Here is a 20438-nt window from a genome sequence, read left to right on the forward strand (position 1 = left end):
CCAGCTGAAGGCAAAGAAAGTGAAGCAGCCTTCCTATTGTCTGCATTTTCTTTTTGAATTCCTTCCCAAAGTCACCAGGACTCAGCCCAAATGTGAGCTCAGGAATTAAATAGAAACCTTACAACACTTTCTAGTGAAACTCATCTCACAATTTCTCCCATCATCAATAACACTGATTTCTGAAGCAAGCTACTGTTAGCTGCCTCTGTCCTATATAAAAGTAACTTTGTTTTATAAATAAGTTCCACAAATAAGTGATATCATATGATATTTGTCTTTCTCTGTCTGATTTACTTCACTTAGTATGATCTCTAGGTTCATCAATGTTGTTGTGAATGGCATTATTTCATTCTCTTTTATGGCTGAGTAATGTTAGAAAAAAAATTTTATGGTTACCAAAGGGGCAAAAGGGGTTTTGGATTAAGAGATACACACTACTACACATAAAATAGATTAAAAAAAATAAGGACTTACTGTATAGCACAGGGAACTATATTCAATATCTTGCAATAACCTAAATTTAATGGAAAAGAATCTGAAAAAGAATATATATTCTGTACACCTGAAACTAACACAACATTGTAAATCAACTATACTTCAATAAAAAAAAATTGAAAAAGAAAAAGTAACTTTGTGTTGGCTCATATGCCAGTGATTAACTGGCAACACTGAGGTCACTAGGTAACATATGCTTGAGACCACTGCCAAGCCAGCAACTCATATCTGACATGTTCCTTCTAAAATGTGGACTCAGGCAGAGAATTATACCTATTCATAACATGGAACCTTCCAGAATATTTCAAAACCTTTTAATTTACAAATTTTATTTCCTTTTCCTACACTTCAGAGAAGGCAGAGAAACAAAACACAGAATGAAAGATATATGATACAATAGAAAGAACATGTTCTTTGAGGGTTCTGACAGATCTGATTTCCAATTTGCCATTTACTGTGTCCCCTTGGTTCTGGTCTTTCTGGGCCTCAAAGTCCTTAGTTGTAAACTGCAGTGTCATGAGGATTGAATTCTTGCCACTTGTTATCTCTGCGACCTAGTGCAGATTACTGAGACTCTTTCTGCTTCAATTTTCTCTTCTATCAAATGAGGATAATGTTACCTGCCATAGTTTATGTAAGAGTTGGATGAAATAAAATTAGTCTTTAGCTTTGGTTCTGACACAGTTATTTCTAAATAAATGGCAGTTGTTATACTGGTGGCAGTGGTACTTCTGCTGCTGATGTGATAATATGAAGCAGCTGGCTCATTAAAGGTCCTCAATAAATGTAAATTTAACTATGGAGTGTGAGTAGGGATATCACTATAAGTAGCTCCCATGTGATTCAGGTTACAATATACATCAGTGGTCATTTTATTTAATTTTTTTTTTTTGAGGAACAAGAGCCCAGTGTTTTTATTTGATCATTTCTTGCATTTGAAGTACTCCTCGATGGCATCCTTGGCCTGAGCCTCTTTGCCACAGCCCTTAACCACCACACAACTGCAACCAACTGCTTTACAGGTTTTCCCTCTCTGTCAATTTTACAGAGGCCTACCCATCCCTCTAGTTTCTTGTTGTCATCAACCTTAATCAGGTTGATTTGGTGCTCAGCACAAAGGGCCTCCACCAACTTGACATACATAGGCTCATCACAGTTGGATGCAAACACACAGAGATGGGCTTGACACTTGTCTAAGGCTTTGGCAGCTTCGCATATTCCACGTGCTAGGCCATCGTGGATGAGGTTGGTCTTCAGCACCTCTTGCAGAGCAGGATTAACGTCCATTACACCTCCAGCAGCAGTGCCTTCCTCGGCCCTGGCGGTGGGTTATGGGTGGAGCCGAATCTTAAGTGCACCTGAGCCTCAGTTTCCGCGCGACTCCGCAGCGTTAGTCGTCATTTAAAATAGGAATAGAAATCACCAAAGGACAGCCTTGGGTGGATAAAAGTATATTACCTGCTTTGCCTTGGCTTTCAATGAGGAAACCTAATAAGTTGGATATTTTTTTAAATACTAAAATAAAATCAAATAAAACTTTGGAATTAAAAATGTAGTTATGGTAGAGCCAATTTCTTCATCTTCAGTGGTGGTTTCCCAGCTGCTCATAGTGAGGGTCTTCAAAGCAGGCCCAAGGAGCCTCTCTTGGCCTCATCCTAAGAAAACCTCTGTATACGAGATGAAAATGATGTTGGGGATATCCTGAATAGCTGAGAAAATCAGCAGAGATGACAAGACAAAAACAGATGCCTCCCAACTTTGATTCCAGTGGTTTCAGGAACAGGTGGAAACATCTATGAAAGTCAGAAACACTTTCTTTTGCAATAATTTTCCTCTCTTTACTAGAAAAATAAGTGGTTTCTTGTCTAGTATTTTATTTGTTGCCATGTTGGCACTTTAGAATAGCTAAACCTTATATTCCTTAAAAACAAGGTCATTTGAGAAAGATTTAGGAAGTAGGCAAAGATTGCCTCTTTCCTTCCTTTCCTGAAGTTCAGGTTGTTGGAACTAGAACTAACCCTCCCTTTTCATCCAAACCTAAGTCCACTACTAATCAGGAGCAGATTTACTAGCTGTTTCTTCTAAAGACTGCTGTTTCTGCACGTACCTAATTTTAGAGGATTCTCAAACATCCCCTGCCATTGCCTTCCCCACCCTATCATCCTGTGCCTCAGAAAAGATCCAGGAATCTATATGTCCTCAGGAAATAGGAATTTATTGTGTTTCATCCCCCAGAAGTACCTACTATATTTCCTGGAAAAAAGAATAATTGGTCTTAATGATGTCAGTTCTGCTTAATCTTTTATTACATTTCATTAGAATTTGGAAGAGGTAGTTCACATCTCTCTTCCACTGCACCCCTCCCTGCAACCCTTCTAAAGACAGAATATTAAGCAGGATGGCATCTAGGGAAGAAGGGAAGAAATATACAGTAGAATAAGCCTTTCTCACCACCTCTTTAAGCCCTACCATGGGCACCATGATTTATTCCATCTCTTTATAGGACCTGTGTTGGTTATATGAAAACAAAAACTAAGCACTTCCCTGGTGGTACAGTGGGTAAGAATCTGCCTTCCAATGCAGGGGACATGGGTTCAAACTCTCGTCAGGGACCTAAGATCCCACATGCCGCAGGGCAACTAAGCCTGTGTGCCTCAACTAGAACCATTGAACCCACACACTCTAGAGCCCATGTGCCACAACTAGAGAGAAGCCCACTCACCACAATGAAAGATCCCATAGGCTGCAACTAATACCTGATGCAGCCAGATAGATAGAATTGATTTTTTTAATACTTTTTAAAAATAAATTTATTTATTTATTTCTGTATTTATTTTTGGCTACGTTGGGTCTTCATTGTTGCATGCAGGCTTTCTCTAGTTGTGGTGAGCGAGGGCTACTCTTCATTGCGGTGTGCAGGCTTCTCATTGTGGTGGCTTCTCTTGTTGCGGAGCATGGGATCTAGGCACGCAGGCTTCAGTAGTTGTGGCACGTGGGCTTCAGTAGTTGTGGCTTGTGGGCTCTAGAGCGCAGGCTCAGTAGTTGTGATGCATGGGCTTAGTTGCTCTGTGGCACGTAGGATCTTCCGGGCCCAGGACTCGAACCCGTGTCCCCTGCATTGGCAGGTGGATTCTTACCCACTGCACCACCAGGAAAACCCCAGAATTGATTTTTTTAAAAAAAGAAAACAAAAACTATACATAATAACAGCAATGACTATAATTCCAGCCAAACAAATTAGTTTCAAGCACCCTAATGCTAGTTGTTGGATTTCTGAATGGTAAGGAACCTGCAATGGAAACAGGAAAATTTATATCAGACTCAAAATCAGTCTCATATTTAGGATGTACTTTTTGTTATATATGTCCTGAAAGCTATTCTTCCATGCAGGATGTCAAATTCTTCCATTAACTAACCTGTTGCCTTGCTGAATAGAGGAGTGAAATAAACATTTAGAAGTGTTTATTTTGATTTCCATTGTTAGCACCCAAATTTCAAGGTTAAGATGCTGCCTCTTATTTTTGTACAATGTTGCTGTTAAAGTTGTTGCACTTTCAAAGGTGATTGTGCAGTTGGCCAACTAACTGCTATGGAGGTATAACTTTTACCAGTTACACTGAGAATTAATATTTTCACACAGAATTTTGTTCTAAAGAATATCAATGTTAGAAATGATTTGTAAAACTATAAATTCAGTTGACTGACTTCATTAAAATATTGCTGCCAAACTCTAGATATCATAGAAACAAATTAAGAAGGATTATTATCAAAGGTGAAAGTGCCTGGAAAGAATAAGAAGTATGCAAATACTAGTGAATTATCATAATGTTCCTCAAAAAGAAATGTATTATAAATTTTTTTCCATACCTGGTCCCAAACATGGATTTTTAATGTAGGTTAAGCAAAAGTCATATGCAATAAAACCATTATGATAAGGATTATAACAATAAAAAACATGAAAATAAATGAAAGTCATGTATCATTTATGGTTAAGAATATAATCTTAAAGTGAGAAATTAAGTCTTATAACTGATTAGAAAGTGTAGTGTTGAGATTCATGGCAGCCAAAAAAAGAGGAAATCATTTGCTCAGGAGACACAATTTTACCTAGCATTAAACTCTAAGAGGAACTTAAAAATTTTTCTTTATATAAAGAACATTTAACTAGTTATTGAGCAATGAATTAAGTAGCTATTTTACAAAACATATGGAAACTATATTCATGTAACTGAGTTTTATACAAATTTACAACAAAAAAAATTGCCAAGAAAATAGTAAAATCATATTTCCATTAAGAGCTTCCACCTGGCTCTAAAACAATGCAATCCACAGGTGCTGTTTTATTTATTTATTTTTTGCCGTATGCGGGCCTCTCATTGTTGTGGCCTCTCCCGTTGCGGAGCACAGACTCTGGACGCACAGGCTCAGCAGCCATGGCTCATGGGCCTAGCCGCTCCGCGGCATATGGGGTCTTCCCAGACCGGGGCACAAACCCGTGTCCCCTGCATCAGCAGGCGGACTCTCAACCACTGCACCACCAGGGAAGCCCCCACAGGTGCTGTTTTAGGTAGCTTAATTGATAACAGGAAAAAAAAGCTCTCAACAAAAGAGGTCACCACTTTATGTTTGAAACAAAAAGTTTAATGGATTATCTGGTAAGCAAGAGAGATCTGTATGAACAGAGCTCAGTATTACTGATCAAAGCAAGTTGCTGATCTTATACAGGGTTTGGGGAAGCAGAGATTTTGGGGACTGTTAGACTTTCAGAACTCGGAATGACTCAGAATTAGTTGATCTTTAGTAGTTATGGAAGTGTCTTTAAAATGGAAGCATTTCAAGCGGTAGAAGTGTCTCTAAAAGTCAGTCATAGTGAGGCTATTGCTGATTGCCTGGCCTTCAGCCAAGTGATGATGTTCCCAGTGGGTAGCTTTCAGAAGTGTAGTTAAAGAAGCAAATTTACAGGGATTGATTGAGATGGATTATGACCAACTGTTTTGAGTTTGAAGTACAAGAAGTTTTTCTTCTCAGAGCAGAGAATCTAGAAATGGATCATTATTTCTCCCCAACTTAACTTGGATAGGATTTTTAAGAAGTTCATTAGTAGTCAATTTGTATTTTAGTTCTTACTGAGTCCCTGAATAACAGATGTTATATGTTTGAGAGGAAATCAATATAACTTTGGAAATCAGATGTGTAGGTAATAAAGTTAACATATTGTTATAAAAAGTGATGAATCTACATTGTTACTTTTCTATATGCCAGCAGTGAACAATAGGAATTTGAAATTAAAGATACAAGAATTTGCCTTAGTGCAAAAAAATAATAATACTTGGGCATAAGAGTAAAAAAAGAAGTACAAGTCTATATTAGGAAACCAAAAAACTGATGAAAGAAATTAAACAAAAAAATCTACACAAGTGGAGAGATATTCCATGTTCATGGATAGAAAAAGTCAATATCTTTAGAATTTCAGATCTTCCCAACTTGATTTATAGAGTCAACGGAATCCCAATCAAAGTCAACCCCTTATATAGCTACTAGGAAAATTAAAAGACAAAAGTAGTAAAATCATCTATATCCACAATAAGTAGTTAAAGGAAACAAAAAAATGTAAAATATGATATCAGAACATTAAATATACAGGAAGGGGAGTAAAAATGCAGGGTTGTTAAAATACCTTCAAATTAAAGAAATCAGCAACTTTAATCATGTATATAATGGTAACACAAACCAAAATCTGTAATAGATACACATGCAAAAAGAGAAAGGAATCCAAATATAACACTAAAAATAGTCAGCAAATCATAAGGGGGTAGAGAGTAAAAGAAGAAGAAAAGAACAACTGCAAAAACAATCAAAAAAATGGAAATAAGTACATACTTATCAATAATTACTTTAAATGTAAATGAACCAAATGTTCCAATCAAAAGACACTGAGTGGCTGAATGAATACAAAAACAAGATCCACATGTATGCCACCTACAGAGGATTCACTTCAGATCTAAAGACACACACACACTGAAAGTGAGGGGATGGAAAAAGTATAAATGGGAAATAGAAAGAAAACCATGATAGCAATTTAATATCAGATGAAATAGACTTTAAAATGAAGACTGTAACAAGAGACAAAGAAAGACATTATAAAATGATCAGGGGAGCAATCCAAGAACATATATCAATTGTAAATATATATGCACCCAACAAAGGAGCACCTAAACACATAAAACAAATATTAACAGACATAAAGGCAGAAAGTGACACTAAAACAATAATGGTAGAGGACTTTAACACCCCACTTACATCAATGGACAGATGATCCAGTGAGAAAATGCTGGCCTTAAATGACATTAGACCAGCTGTACTTAACAGATATAGAGAGAGAACATTCCATGCAAAGCAGCAAAACACACATTCATTTCAATTGCACATGGAACATTCTCCAGCATAGATCACATGCCAGACCACAAAACAGGTATCAATAAATTTAAGAGGATTGAAATCATATCAAGAATCGTTTCTGACCACAACACTATGAGAATAGACATCAACTGCAAGAAAAAAAAAATCGCAAAAGACACAAACACGTGGAGGCTAAACTATATGCTACTAAACAGGCAATGGGTTACTTAAGAAATCAAAAAATACATGGAGACAAAAGAAAAGGAAAACCCAACGATCCAAAGTCTATGGGACAGGAGGAGACCTTCAAGATGGTGGAGGAATAAGACATGGAGGTCACCTTCCTCCCAACAAATACATCACAAATACATCTACATGTGGAACAATTTCTACAGAACACGTACTGAATGTTGGCAGAAGACCTCAGACTTCCCAAAAGGCAAGAAACTCCCCACGTACCTGGGTAGGGCACAAGAAAAAAGAAAAGACAAAAGAATAGGGGTGGGACCTGCACCTCTGCGAGGGAGCTGTGAAGGAGGAAAAGCTTCCACACATTATGAAGCCCCTTCACTGGTGGAGACGGGGGGTGGGTAGGGGTGGGGGGAAGCTTCGGAGCCACAGAGGAGAGCATAGCAACAGGGGTGTAGCAGCCAATGTGGAGAGATTCCTGCACAGAGGATCGGTACTGACCAGCACTCACCAGCCTGAGAGGCTTGTCTGCTCACCTGCCAGGGCAGGTGGGGACTGGGAGCTGAGGCTCCAGCTTCAGAGGTCAGATCCCAGGGAGAGGACTGGGGTTGGCTGTATGAACACAGCCTGAAGGGGACTAGTGCGCCACAGCTAGCCAAGAGGGAGTCCAGGAAAAAGTCTGGAACTGCCTAAGAGGCAAGAGACCACTGTTTCGGGGTATGCTTGGAGAGGGGATTCAGAGCACTGCCTAAATGAGCTCCAGAGACAAGAGATGGGGATGAAACACTAAGGCTGCTGCTGCAGCCACCAAGAAGCCTGTGTGCAAGCACAGGTCACTATCCACACCTCCCCTCCTAGCAGCCTGTGCAGCCCATCACTGCCAGGGTCCCGTGAAACAGGGACAAATTCCCCGGGAGAACACCCGGCATGCCTCATGCTGTTACAACATCACACGAGCCTCTGCCGCCAGAGGCTTGCCCCGCATTCCATAACCCTCCCTCCCACCAGCCTGAGTAAGCCAGAGCCCCCTAATCAGCTGCCACTTTAACCCTGTCCTGTCTGAGCGAAAACAGATGCCATCAGGCAAGCTACATGCAGAGGCGGGGCCAAATCCAAAGCTGAACCCCAGGAGCTGTGTGAACAAAGAAGAGAAAGGGAAATCTCTCCCAGCAGCATAAGGAGCAGTGGATTAAATCTTCACAATCAACTTGATGTACCCTACATCTCTGGAATACCTGAATAGAGAACAAATCATCCCAAAATTGAGGTGGTTTACTTTGGGGGCAATGGTAGACTTCGGGCTTGCTTTCTGAATCTAATGTGTTTCTGGTTTTATGTTTATATTAGTTTAGTATTTAGAGTTTATTATCATTGGTAGATTTGTTTATTGATTTGGTTGCTCTCTTCCTTTTCATTTTTTTATATATAGATATATATATTTTTTCCTTTTTCTCTTTTTGTGAGTGTGTATGTGTATGCTTCTTTGTGTGATTTTGTCTGTATAGCTTTGCTTGTACATTTGTCCTAACATTCTGTCTATACTTTCTTTTGGGGGGGGGTATAGTTTTTAGCAATTGTTATGATTGGTGGATTTTGTTTTTGGTTTGGTTGCTCTCTTCTTTCTTTCTTTCTTTTTTTCTTTTTTAATTACTTTTTAATATTTTTTAATTTTTAATAACTTTTTTATTTTTTACTTTAATAACTTGTATTTTATTTTTTCTTTCTTTCTCCCATTTCTTTTCAGTGGTGTGGCTAACAGGGTCTTGGTGCTTCGGCCGGGTGTCAGGCCTGTGCCTCTGAGGTGGGAGAGCCGAGTTCAGCACATTGGTCCACCAGAGACCTCCTGGCTCCAAGTAATATCAAACGGTGAAAGCTCTCCCAGAGATCTCCATCTCATTGCTAAGACCCAACTCCACTCAACGACGAGCAAGCTACAGTGCTGGACACCCTATGCCAAACAACTAGCAAGACAGGAACACAACCACACCCATTAGCAGAGAGGTTGGCTAAAATCATAATAAATTCACAGGCACACCAAAACACACCACTGGACGTGATTCTGCCCACCAAAAAGACAAGATCCAAACTCATCCACCAGAACACAGGGACGAGTCCCCTCCACAAGGAAGCCTACACAACCCACTGAACCAACCTTAGGCATTGGGGGAAGACACCTACAACAATGGGAACTAAGAGCCTGCAGCCTGTAAAAAGAAGACCTCAAACACAGTAACTTAAAATGAGAAGGCAAAGAAACACACAGGAGATGAAGGGGCAAGGTAAAAACCCATCAGACCAAACAAATGAAGAGGAAATAGGCAGTCTATATGAAAAAGAATTCAGAGTAATGATAGTAAAGATGATCCAAAATCCTGGAAATAGAATGGAGAAAACATAAGAAACGTTTAACAAGGACTTAGAAGAACTAAAGAGCAAACAAACAAGGATGAACAACACAATAAATGGAATTAAAAATAATCTAGAAGGAATCAATAGCAGAATAATCTGAGGAAGAACAGAGAAGTGACCTGGAAGATAAAATAGTGGAAATAACTACCACAGACCAGAATAAAGAATAAAGAATGAAAAGAATTTAGGACAGTCTCAGAGACTTCTGGAACAACACTAAATGCACCAATATTCGAATTATAGTGTTCCCAGAAGAAGAGAAAAAGAAAGGAACTGAGAAAATATTTGAAGATATTATAGTTGAAAACTACCTTAATATGTGAAAGGAAATAATCAAGTCCAGCAAGTGCAGATATAAATCCAGGAGAAACATGCCAAGACACATATTAATCAAACTATCAAAAATTAAATACAAAGAAAAAATATTAAAAGCAGCAAGGGATATACAACAAATAACATACAAGGGAATCCCAATAAGGTTAACAGCTGATCTTTCAGCAGAAACTCTGCAAGCCAGAAGGGAGTCACAGGACATATTTAAAGTGATGAAAGGGAAGAATCTACAACCTAGATTACTCTACCTGGCAAGGATCTCATTCAGATTTGACAGAGAAATTAAAACCTTTACAGACAAGCAAAAGTTAAGAGAATTCAGCACTACCAAACCAGCATAACAACAAATGCTAAAGGAACTTCTCTAGACAGGAAACACAACAGAAGGAAAAGAACTACAATAACAAACCCAAAACAATTAAGTAAATGGGAATAGGAACATAAATATCAATAACTACCTTAAATGTAAATGGATTAAATGCTCCCACCAAAAGACATAGACTGGCTGAATGGAAACAAAACCAAGACCCATATACATGCTGTCTACAAGAGACACACTTCAGACCTAGGGACACATACAGACTGAAAGTGAGGGGATGGAAAAAGATATTCTGTGCAAATTGAAATCAAAAGAAAGCTGGAGTGGCAATTCTCATATCAGACAAAATGGACTTTAAAATAAAGACTATTAGAAGGGACAAAGAAGGACACTACATAATGATCAAGGGATCAATCCAAGAAGAAGATATAACAATTGTAAATATTTATACACCCAACATAGGAACACCTCAATACATAAGGCAAATGCTAACAGCCATAAAAGGGGAAATCTACAGTAACACAATCATAGTAGGGGACTTTAACGCCCCACTTTCACCAATGGACAGATCATCCAAAATGAAAATAAATAAGGAAACACAAGCTTTAATTGATACATTAAACAAGATGGACTTAATTGATATTTATAGGATATTCCATCCAAAAACAACAGAATACACATTATTCTCAAGTGCTCATGGAACATTCTCCAGGATAGATCATACCTTGGGTCACAAATCTAGCCTCGGTAAATTTCAAAAAGAAAACTGAAATCATATCAAGTACCTTTTACAACCACAACGCTATGAGACTAGATATCAATTACAGGAAAAAATCTGTAAAAAATACAAATACATGCAGGCTAAACAATACACTACTAAATAACCAAGAGATCACTGAAGAAATCGAAGAGGTAATCAGAAAATACCTAGAAAAAAATGACAATGAAAACATGATGAACCAAAATCTATGGGATGCAGCAAAAGCAGTTCTAAGAGGGAAGTTTAAAGCAATACAATCCTACCTCAAGAAACAAGAAACATCTCAAATAAACAACCTAAACATACACCTAAAGCAGTTAGAGAAAGAAGAAGAAGAACAACAACAAAAAACCAAAGTCAGCAGAAGGAAAGAAATCATAAAGATCAGATCAGAAATAAATGAAAAAGAAATGAAGGAAACAATAGCAAAAGTCATTAAAACTAAAAGCTGGTTCTTTGAGAAGATAAACAAATTGATAAACAATTAGCCAGACTCATCAAGAAAAAAAAGGAGAAGACTCAAATCAATAGAATTAGAAATAAACAATAAGTAACAACTGACACTGCAGAAATACAAAGGATCATGAGAGATTACTACAAGCAACTATATGCCAATAAAATGGACAACCTGGAAGAAACGGATAAATTCTTAGAAAGGTATAACCTTCCAAGACTGAACCAGGAAGAAATAGAAAATATGAACAGACCAATCACAAGTAATGAAATTGAAACTGTGATTAAAAATCTTCCAACAAACAAAAGTCCAGGACCAGATGGCTTCACAGGTGAATTTTATCAACATATAGAGAAGAGATAACACCCATCCTTCTCAAACTCTTCCAAAAAATTGCAGAGGAAGGAACACTCCCAAATTCATTCTATGAGGCCACCATCACCCTGATACCAAACCAGACAAAGATACTACAACAAAAATAAACTACAGACCAATATCACTGATGAATATAGATGCAAAAGTCCTCAACAAAATACTAGCAAACAGAATCCAACAACACATTAAAAGGATCATACACCAAGATCAAGTGGAATTTATCCCAAGGATACAAGGATTCTTCAATATACACAAATCAATCAATGTGATACACCATATTAACAAACTGAAGAATAAAAACCATATCATCATCTCAATAGATGCAGAAAAAGCTTTTGACAAAATTCAACACCCATTTAAGATAAAAACTCTCCAGAAAGTGGGCATAAAGGGAACCTACCTCAATATAATATAGGCCATATACGACAAACCTGCAGCAAATATTATTCTCAATGTTTAAAAACTGAAAGCATTTCCTCTAAGATCAGGAACAAGACAAGGATGTCCACTCTGGCCACTATTATTCAACATAGTTTTGGAAGTCCTAGTCATGGCAAACAGAGAAGAAAAAGAAATAAAAGGAATACAAAACAACAACAACAAAAGAAAACAAACAACCCAATCCAAAAATGGGCAGAAGACATAAATAGACATTTCTCCAAAATAGATATACAGATTGCCAACAAACACATGAAAGGATGCTCAACATCACTAATCATTAGAGAAATGCAAATCAAACTACAATGAGGTATCACGTGACACCACTCAGAATGGCCATCATGAAAAAGTCTACAAAGAATAAATGCTGGAGAGGGTGTGGAGAAAAGGGAACCCTCTTGCACTGTTGGTGGGAATGTAAATTGATACAGCCACTATGGACAACAGTATGGAGGTTCCTTAAAAAACTAAAAATAGAACTACCATATGACCTAGCACTACTGAGCATATACCCTGAGAAAACCATAATTCAAAAAGAGTCATGTACCACAATGTCCATTGCAGCTCTATTTACAATAGCCAGGACATGGAAGCAATGTAAGTGTCCATCAACAGATGAATGGATGAAGAAGATGTGGCACATATATACAATGGAATATTACTCAGCCTTAAAAAATGAAATTCAGTTATTTGTAGTGAGGTGGATGGACCTAGAGTCCATCATACAGAGTGAAGTAAGTCAGAAAGAGAAAAACAAATATCATATGCTAACAAATATATACAGAATCTTAAAAAAAAAATGGTTCTGATGAACATTGGGGCAGGACAGGAATAAAGATGTAGACGTAGAGAATGGACTTGAGGACATGGGGAGGGGCAAGGGGAAGCTGGGACAAAGTGAGAGAGTGGCATGGACATATATACACTACGAAATGTAAAATAGATAGCTAGTGGGAAGCAGCCACATTGCACAGGGAGATCAGCTTGGTGCTTTGTGTCCACCTAAAAGGGTGGGATGGGGAGGGTGGGATGGGGAGGGTGGGAGGGAGGCTCAAGAGGGATGAGATATGGGGATATATGTAAATGTATAACTGATTCATTTTGTTATAAAGCATAAACCAACACACCATTGTAAAGCAATTATACTCCAATAAAGATGTTAAAAGAAAACTACCTCTATGGGACACTGCAAAATCAGTTTTAAGAGGGAAGTTTAAAGCGATACAAGCATACCTTAGTAAAAAAGAAAAATCTTAAATAAACAAACTAACCTTACACCTAAAAAATAGAAATGATCAATGAAACTAAAGCTGGTTCTTTGAAAAGATAAAGTCAGTAAACCTTTAGCCAGACTCATCAAGAGAGAGGGTTCTTATGAATAAAATCAGAAATGAAAAAGGAAAAGTAACAACAGCACAGATATACAAAGGGTCAGAAAACATCACTATGAATAATTATACACTATAAAATGAACAACCTAGAAGTGGACTCATTCCTAGAAATGAACAATCTCCCAAGACTGAATCAGGAATGAATAGAAAATATGGACAGACCAATTACCAGTAATGAAATTAAATCAATAATTTTAAAACTCCCAAGCAGTGAAAGTCCAGGACCAGATGACCTCACAGGTGAATCCTACCAAACATTTAAAGAAGATTAAAACTTATCCTTCTCAAACTATCCCAAAAAATTGCAGAGGAAGGAATACTTGTGAACTCATTCTATGAGGCCAGCATCACCCTGATACTAAAATCAGACAAAGATATCATAAAAAAAGAAAATTTCAGGCCAATATCGCTGATGAACATAGATGCAAAAATCCTAAACAACATATTAGCAAATCAATTCCAACAGTACATTAAAAGGATCATACACCATGACCAAGTGGAATTTATCCCAGGGATGCAAGGATTTTTCAACATTCACAAATCAATCAATGTGATACACCATATTAACAAACTGAAGAATAAAAACCATACAATCATTGCAATAGATGCAGAAAAAGATTTTGACAAAATTCGACATCCATTCATGATAAAAACTCTCGACAAATTGGGTACAGAGGGAACGTACCTAACATAATAAAGGCCATGTATGACAAGCCCACGGCTAACACCATACTCGATGGTAAAAAGTTGACATTATTTCCTCTAAGATCAGGAACAAGACAAGGATGCCCACTCCCACCACTTTTATCCAACATAGTATTGGAAATCCTAGATGCAGAAATCACACAAGAAAAATAAAAAGCATCCAAATTAGAAAGGAAGAAGTAAAACTGTCATTTTTTGCAGATGACGTGGTACTGTACATAGAAAATCCTAAAGACACCACCAAAAAACTACTAGAACTCATCAATGAATTTTGTAAAGTTGCAGGATACAAAGTTAATATATAGAAATTCTTTGTGTTTCTATACACTAAGAACAAACAGAAAGAGAAATTAAGGAAACAATCACATTTATAATTGCAGCAAAAAGAATAAAATACTTAGAAACAAATCTAACTAAGGAGGGCAAAGATCTATACTCAAAAAACTTTATGACAAAAAAAAATTGAAGATGGCGCAAACAAATGAAAAGATATACCATGCTTTTAGGTTGGAAGAATTAGTATTGTTAAAATTACCATATTACCCAAGGCAATCTACAGACACAATTCAACTCTTCTCAAAATAACAATGGCATTTTTCACAGAACTAGAACAAATCATTCTAAAGTTTGAATGGAAACACAAAAGACCCTGAATAGCCAAAGCAATCTTGAGAAAGAAAAACAAAATTGGAAGAATCAGGCTCCCTGACTTCAGACTATACTACAAAGCTACATTAATCAGAACCAGTATAAAAACATGCACATAGATCAATGGAACAGAATAGAAAACCCTGAAATAAAGTCGTACTTATATGGGCAATTAATCTACAACAAAGGAGGCAAGAATATACAATGGGGAAAAGACAGCCTCTCCAATAAGTGATATCAAGAAAACTGGACAGCTACATGCAAAGAATCAAACTGGACTACTCTCTCACACCATGAACAAAAATAAATTCAAAATGGATTAAACACTTAAATATAAGACCTGAAACCATAAAAGTTTTAAAAGGAAACAGGCAGTACACTCTTTAACATTGTTCTTAGTAATATTTGTTTGGATATGTCTCCTCAGGCAAGGGAAACAAAAGCAAAAATAAACAAATGGAACTAAATCAAGTTAAAAACCTTTTGCACAGTGAAGGAAACTATCAACAAAATGAGAAGACCACCTACTGAATAGAGAAGATATTTGCAAATAATATACCCAATAAGGGGTTAATATTCAAAATATACAATTCAACACCAAACAAAGAAACAACATGATTAAAAAATGGTCAGAGGACCATAATAGACGTTTTTCCAAAGAAGACATACAGATGGCCAACAGGCACATGAAAAGATGCTCAGCAACACTAATCATCAGGAAAATGCAAATCAAAACCACAGTGAGATATCACCTCATACCTATCAGAAGGGCCATTAACAAAAAGACAACAAATTACAAGTGTTGACAAGGATGTGGAGAAAAGGGAACACTCATGCACTGTTGGTGGGAATGTAAATTGGTGCAGCCACTATGGAAAACAGTACAGAGGTACCTCAAAAAATTAAAAATAGATCTACCATATAACCCAGCAATTCAATATTTTATATATATATATATATATATATATATATATATATATAATTACTATATGTATTCTATGTATATAGAGAGAATATTAATATTACTCGGCCATAAAAAAGATAATTATTACCATTTGCAAAAACATGGATGGACCTAGAGGGTATTGTGCTGAGCGAAATAAGTAAGGCAAAGACAAATATTATATGATTTCACTTATATGTGGAATCTAAAAAAAAAACCAAATGGACAAATAGAATCGTAGATACAGAGAACAAACGGTGGTTGTCAGAGGGGAGAGGGTGAGGGGAGGAGAGAAATATCTAAGGGAGATTAAGAGGTACAAACTTTTGATTACAAAATAAATGTGTCAAAGTACAATGTAGGGAATATAGTCAATAATAATATAATATATTTGTATGGTGACAGATGGTAACTAGACTTAACACAGTGATTATTTTGAAATGCATAGAAATATTGAATCACTATGTTGTGTGCCAGGAGCCAACATAGTGTTATAGGTCAGTTATACTTCAAAAACAAAGACATAAACAAAGAACTCATAGAAAAGGAGATCAGATCTGTGGAGGAGGCAGAGGGTGGGGGTAGGGGTAATTGGATGAAGGTGGTCAAAAGAAAAAAACTTCCAGTTATAAGATAAATAAGTACTAGGGATCTAATGTACAACATGATAAAGATAATTGATTATATTTCAATTACATGTGAAATTTGCTGAGAGTAAATCCTAAAATTTCTCATCACAAGGAAAAAACTTTTTTCTATTTTTTTAATTTGATATCTATATGAATGATGGTCACTAAAGTTATTGTAGTAATAGCTTCAGGATGGTGTAAGTCAAATAATTTTGCTGTACACCCTAAACTTATACAGTGCTGTATATCAATTATATCTCAATATCTCAACAAAACAGGAACTAAGAAAAAACTTCTACTCTGTGAAAGACACAGTTAAAATAATTAAAAGACAAGTAACAGACTGGGAGAAAAATATTGCAAGATACATATTTGATAAAGGATCCTAAAATATGAAAAGAACTCCTAAAATTCAACCATATGGAAACAAAGAACCTAATCTAAGAAATGGACAAAATATATGAACAGACATCTCACCAAAGAATATGTACCAATGGCCAACAAGCATATGAAAAGATGTTCAATATCATAAGTCATTAGGGAAATGCAAATTAAAACTACAACATGAATGCCAACCCACGTTTGGATTTGGTTAAAATCCAAAATACTGACAACATTCTGGTGAGGCTGTGGAGCACCAGGAACTCTCATTTATTGCCTGTGAATATAAAATGATACAGCCCATTTGGAAGACAGTTGGGCAGTTTCTTACAAAACTAAACATACTCTTACCGTATGATATTGCAATCACTCTCCTTTGTATTTACTCAAATGAGTTGAAAACATATCTACACAAAAACCTACACCCAGATGTTTACAGCAACTCTATCAATAACAGCCAAAACTTGGAAGAAAGCAAGATGTCCTTCAGTAAGTAAACAGATAAACTGTATACATTAATACAATGGAATATTATTCAGCAAAAAAAAGAAATGAGCTATCAAATCACAAAAAGACATTAATTAGATCATTAAATGCATATCACTAAGTGAAAGATGACAATCTTTAGAGGCTACATACTAAATTATCCCAACTTTATGACATACTGGAAAATGCAGACCTATGGAGACAGTTTAAAGATCAGTGGTGCCCAGGCGCTTGGGGGAAGGGCAGGAGGGATGAATAGGTGGAGCACAGGAGATTTTCAGGGCAGTGAAACTATTCTGTATGATACTGTAATGTTGGATACACTACATTATGCATTTGTCAAAATCTATCTAGCTGTATAACACAAAGTGTGAACCCTATTGTAAACTATGGACTTTAGTTTACAAACTATTAACATAGTTTAATACTATGTTATTAAACTATGTTAATAACACTGTATATATCAATAATAGTCATCAATTGTAACAAATGTACCACACTAATGCAGGATGTTAATAATAGGAGAAACTGGGGAAGGAGAGAGTATGTGGTAACTCTATGTAATTTCAGACCAATTTTTCTGTAAGTCTAAAATTGCTCTAAAATATAAAGTCTATTAATTAAAAAAGAAGTGAAGAATCTAACTTGACTTCTTGCCCAAAGAAAAGGCATTCTATCCCTGCAAGGAAACAAGCTACATGAGTCAAAAGGTCAACAAGTAAGACAAAGCTCTTCTCAGGAAGCAGATTTAGATTTGCTAATATGGTCAAAACTACATAATCTAAACCTCTAAAGTATATTTTAAAAAGCCAATAGGACTCTGAGAATAGATAACTTACCCTTGGTTCTCCTAAGTGTTCAGCATGTCAACAAACTACTTTATCCTAAAGCCTTTGCCTTATATCTACCCTCAAGAACTGGGTAAGTGTGTGTGTTGAAGGAAAGGTAGACCTTATAAACCATCAGAGATGAAGCAACCCTGGGCACATGGCATGTTGGAGTATCCTGTCAGGGAGATAGGAAAAAGCAGAGACTGGTGTAAGATTGAGGCTAAGGATGAAATCACTGGGCAGAGAGTACCCTAGTACAAATTATAAAGTCCCAGATAGTATAAGAAAAGACTAAGCTGGATATTGATACACAATTGTAGAATAATGTTTTGGGCATCATATGGGGACATAGACTTCTCAATAACAGAAGTGGTCAAGTCAGGTGGGGACCAGAAACTCAGCTCAATTAAGGGAGGGGCTTACTGTGAGAGGAAAGGAATTGGGGCTCTATTCCTACATACTGAGTTCTAAGGACAGGCACAAGACCTATTAGGACCCAGACTAGAAACTAGCTGCCATGGCTTTGGCAGCGTGTCCATCACATGAGTGGAAATGGAGATTGTAGATCCAAGCTCATCAGTTGCTAGGCTTCCCTCCCTCCCTCCAGTTTCACTAGGCATTTTTTGGATATTCCAGACCACAGTCTGGTGGGGGAAAAAGTCCATGATACTCTATAACTTTTTGTTCTCAATGGTTTTGAAATTAAGTGGAACTGAGCCTGCAAATAACAGACCTCTAGTATATCCCGCAGGTTGAGCAGAGGTAGTCATTTTCTGAAATACCTGATAGGAAGAGTAAATTTTGAAGTGTTAAAGCGTTTGCTAGAGAGTACATAACTGTGTGGGACTTCTGCATGGGCAAAAGGTCAGCCCAAGAGCACTGGGAAAGATGGCTCTGCAAAGACTGGAAGGCTGGAAAAAAGGAAGTTATACACCAAGAGACTTCTCTTTATTGTCATCCCTCCCAACATACACTTTCAATTGTTTGCAGACATCCTGACTCTTTTCCTAATGGAACCTGGGATCCCAAGATGTTGGGATCCTGGGATCTTGATATCCATTGTTCTTCTGAATCTCAGTTATTCCAACCTCTGTTCTCAACTACCAAAGCCAGTTCAGAAGGGAGAGTTCAAGGTACATGCTAAACAGGGGCTAAAAGGAGTGTGTGCATGTGTGTATCTGACAAAACATGCATCTCTAACTGAGTATGATCATGTTTTTAAATCACGAATGACTAGAATAGGAAACATAAAACAGCCATTATGTCTTGACAGGTCATTTCCAGGCCACAGGAAGCATTAAAACTAGCGGTTTCAGGTGCCAATCAAGGAGCTTCCCTCCAGAGATGACACGTATCAATCAGATTGATGAGTTTTCACAATCATGATATTTTACAGGACCAAAAGCTCACTAAATTATAGATGTATTTCTTCATTCAATTCTATATAAATATTCCCCAAACCAGTGTTACTGCCTTTCCATCGAGAGCAATCAATATGTGCTTACTTGATTGAATCAAAATGAATTATTTAATCGAATTGGCTCACACAAAGTAAATGCTCAATTAATTTATTTTTTGTATTGATTTAAGGACATCTTCATCTTCAGAACTGACTGTTAGCAACTAAACCAGTCTCTGCACAGCCTTTAATGGGATTACTGCTCCACAAGTTTGACAGTTGTGCCTGTACTAATCAGGAACAAAGCCTTGATATTCAGGTGATTGAATAAGTGATCAATTATTCAGGTAATAAGTGATAAGTTAGGTCAAAAGAGAGGTGATAGAATCTTTGTATCTTTCCATTCATTTGTCAACAAATATTTTTTAGCACCTACAATGTGGCTTGTAATTTCATTTCTCCATTGTTAACACAGTTCCTATCAAATTTTTGATATTTTATAAATTGTTGCCAAATGAAGTTATACAAACATTTGTAATTGACTTAGGTCAAAATCATTTTAGTGATTCCCTTATAAGGTTAGGAAAGCATTTAAACAAAGAAAGGGCACTTCAGAACATTATAGACTAATTCATTAGCAGATTATGTTAATGCTATTGCCTACAGCTATTCCAGTGGAGTAATTTTTGGTAACTGTGCTTGCATACAACAAAGTAAAAAATTATTGAAATGTAGAAATCCATTAAAGTTTCAGAAAAGCACTAGAAGCCTTTTATATTTTATAGACCATGTAATGCAAAATTTGATTAGTTCAGCACTAAATTATTCATGTTCTATATAACTCTTCACTGAAAT

The 20438-nt window shown here is 36.8% G+C and overlaps 1 pseudogene; it reads right to left on the reverse strand.

Annotated features, from left to right (window-relative positions):
• Positions 1–1417: 1417 nt before the first annotated feature.
• The window catches only part of LOC103089469 (40S ribosomal protein S12 pseudogene), a 174998-nt pseudogene continuing 155977 nt past the window's right edge, over positions 1418–20438 (reverse strand).

The sequence above is a fragment of the Lipotes vexillifer genome, unplaced genomic scaffold (genome assembly GCF_000442215.2).
Source record: "Lipotes vexillifer unplaced genomic scaffold, Lipotes_vexillifer_v1.1 scaffold563, whole genome shotgun sequence".
NCBI lineage: Eukaryota > Metazoa > Chordata > Mammalia > Artiodactyla > Lipotidae > Lipotes > Lipotes vexillifer.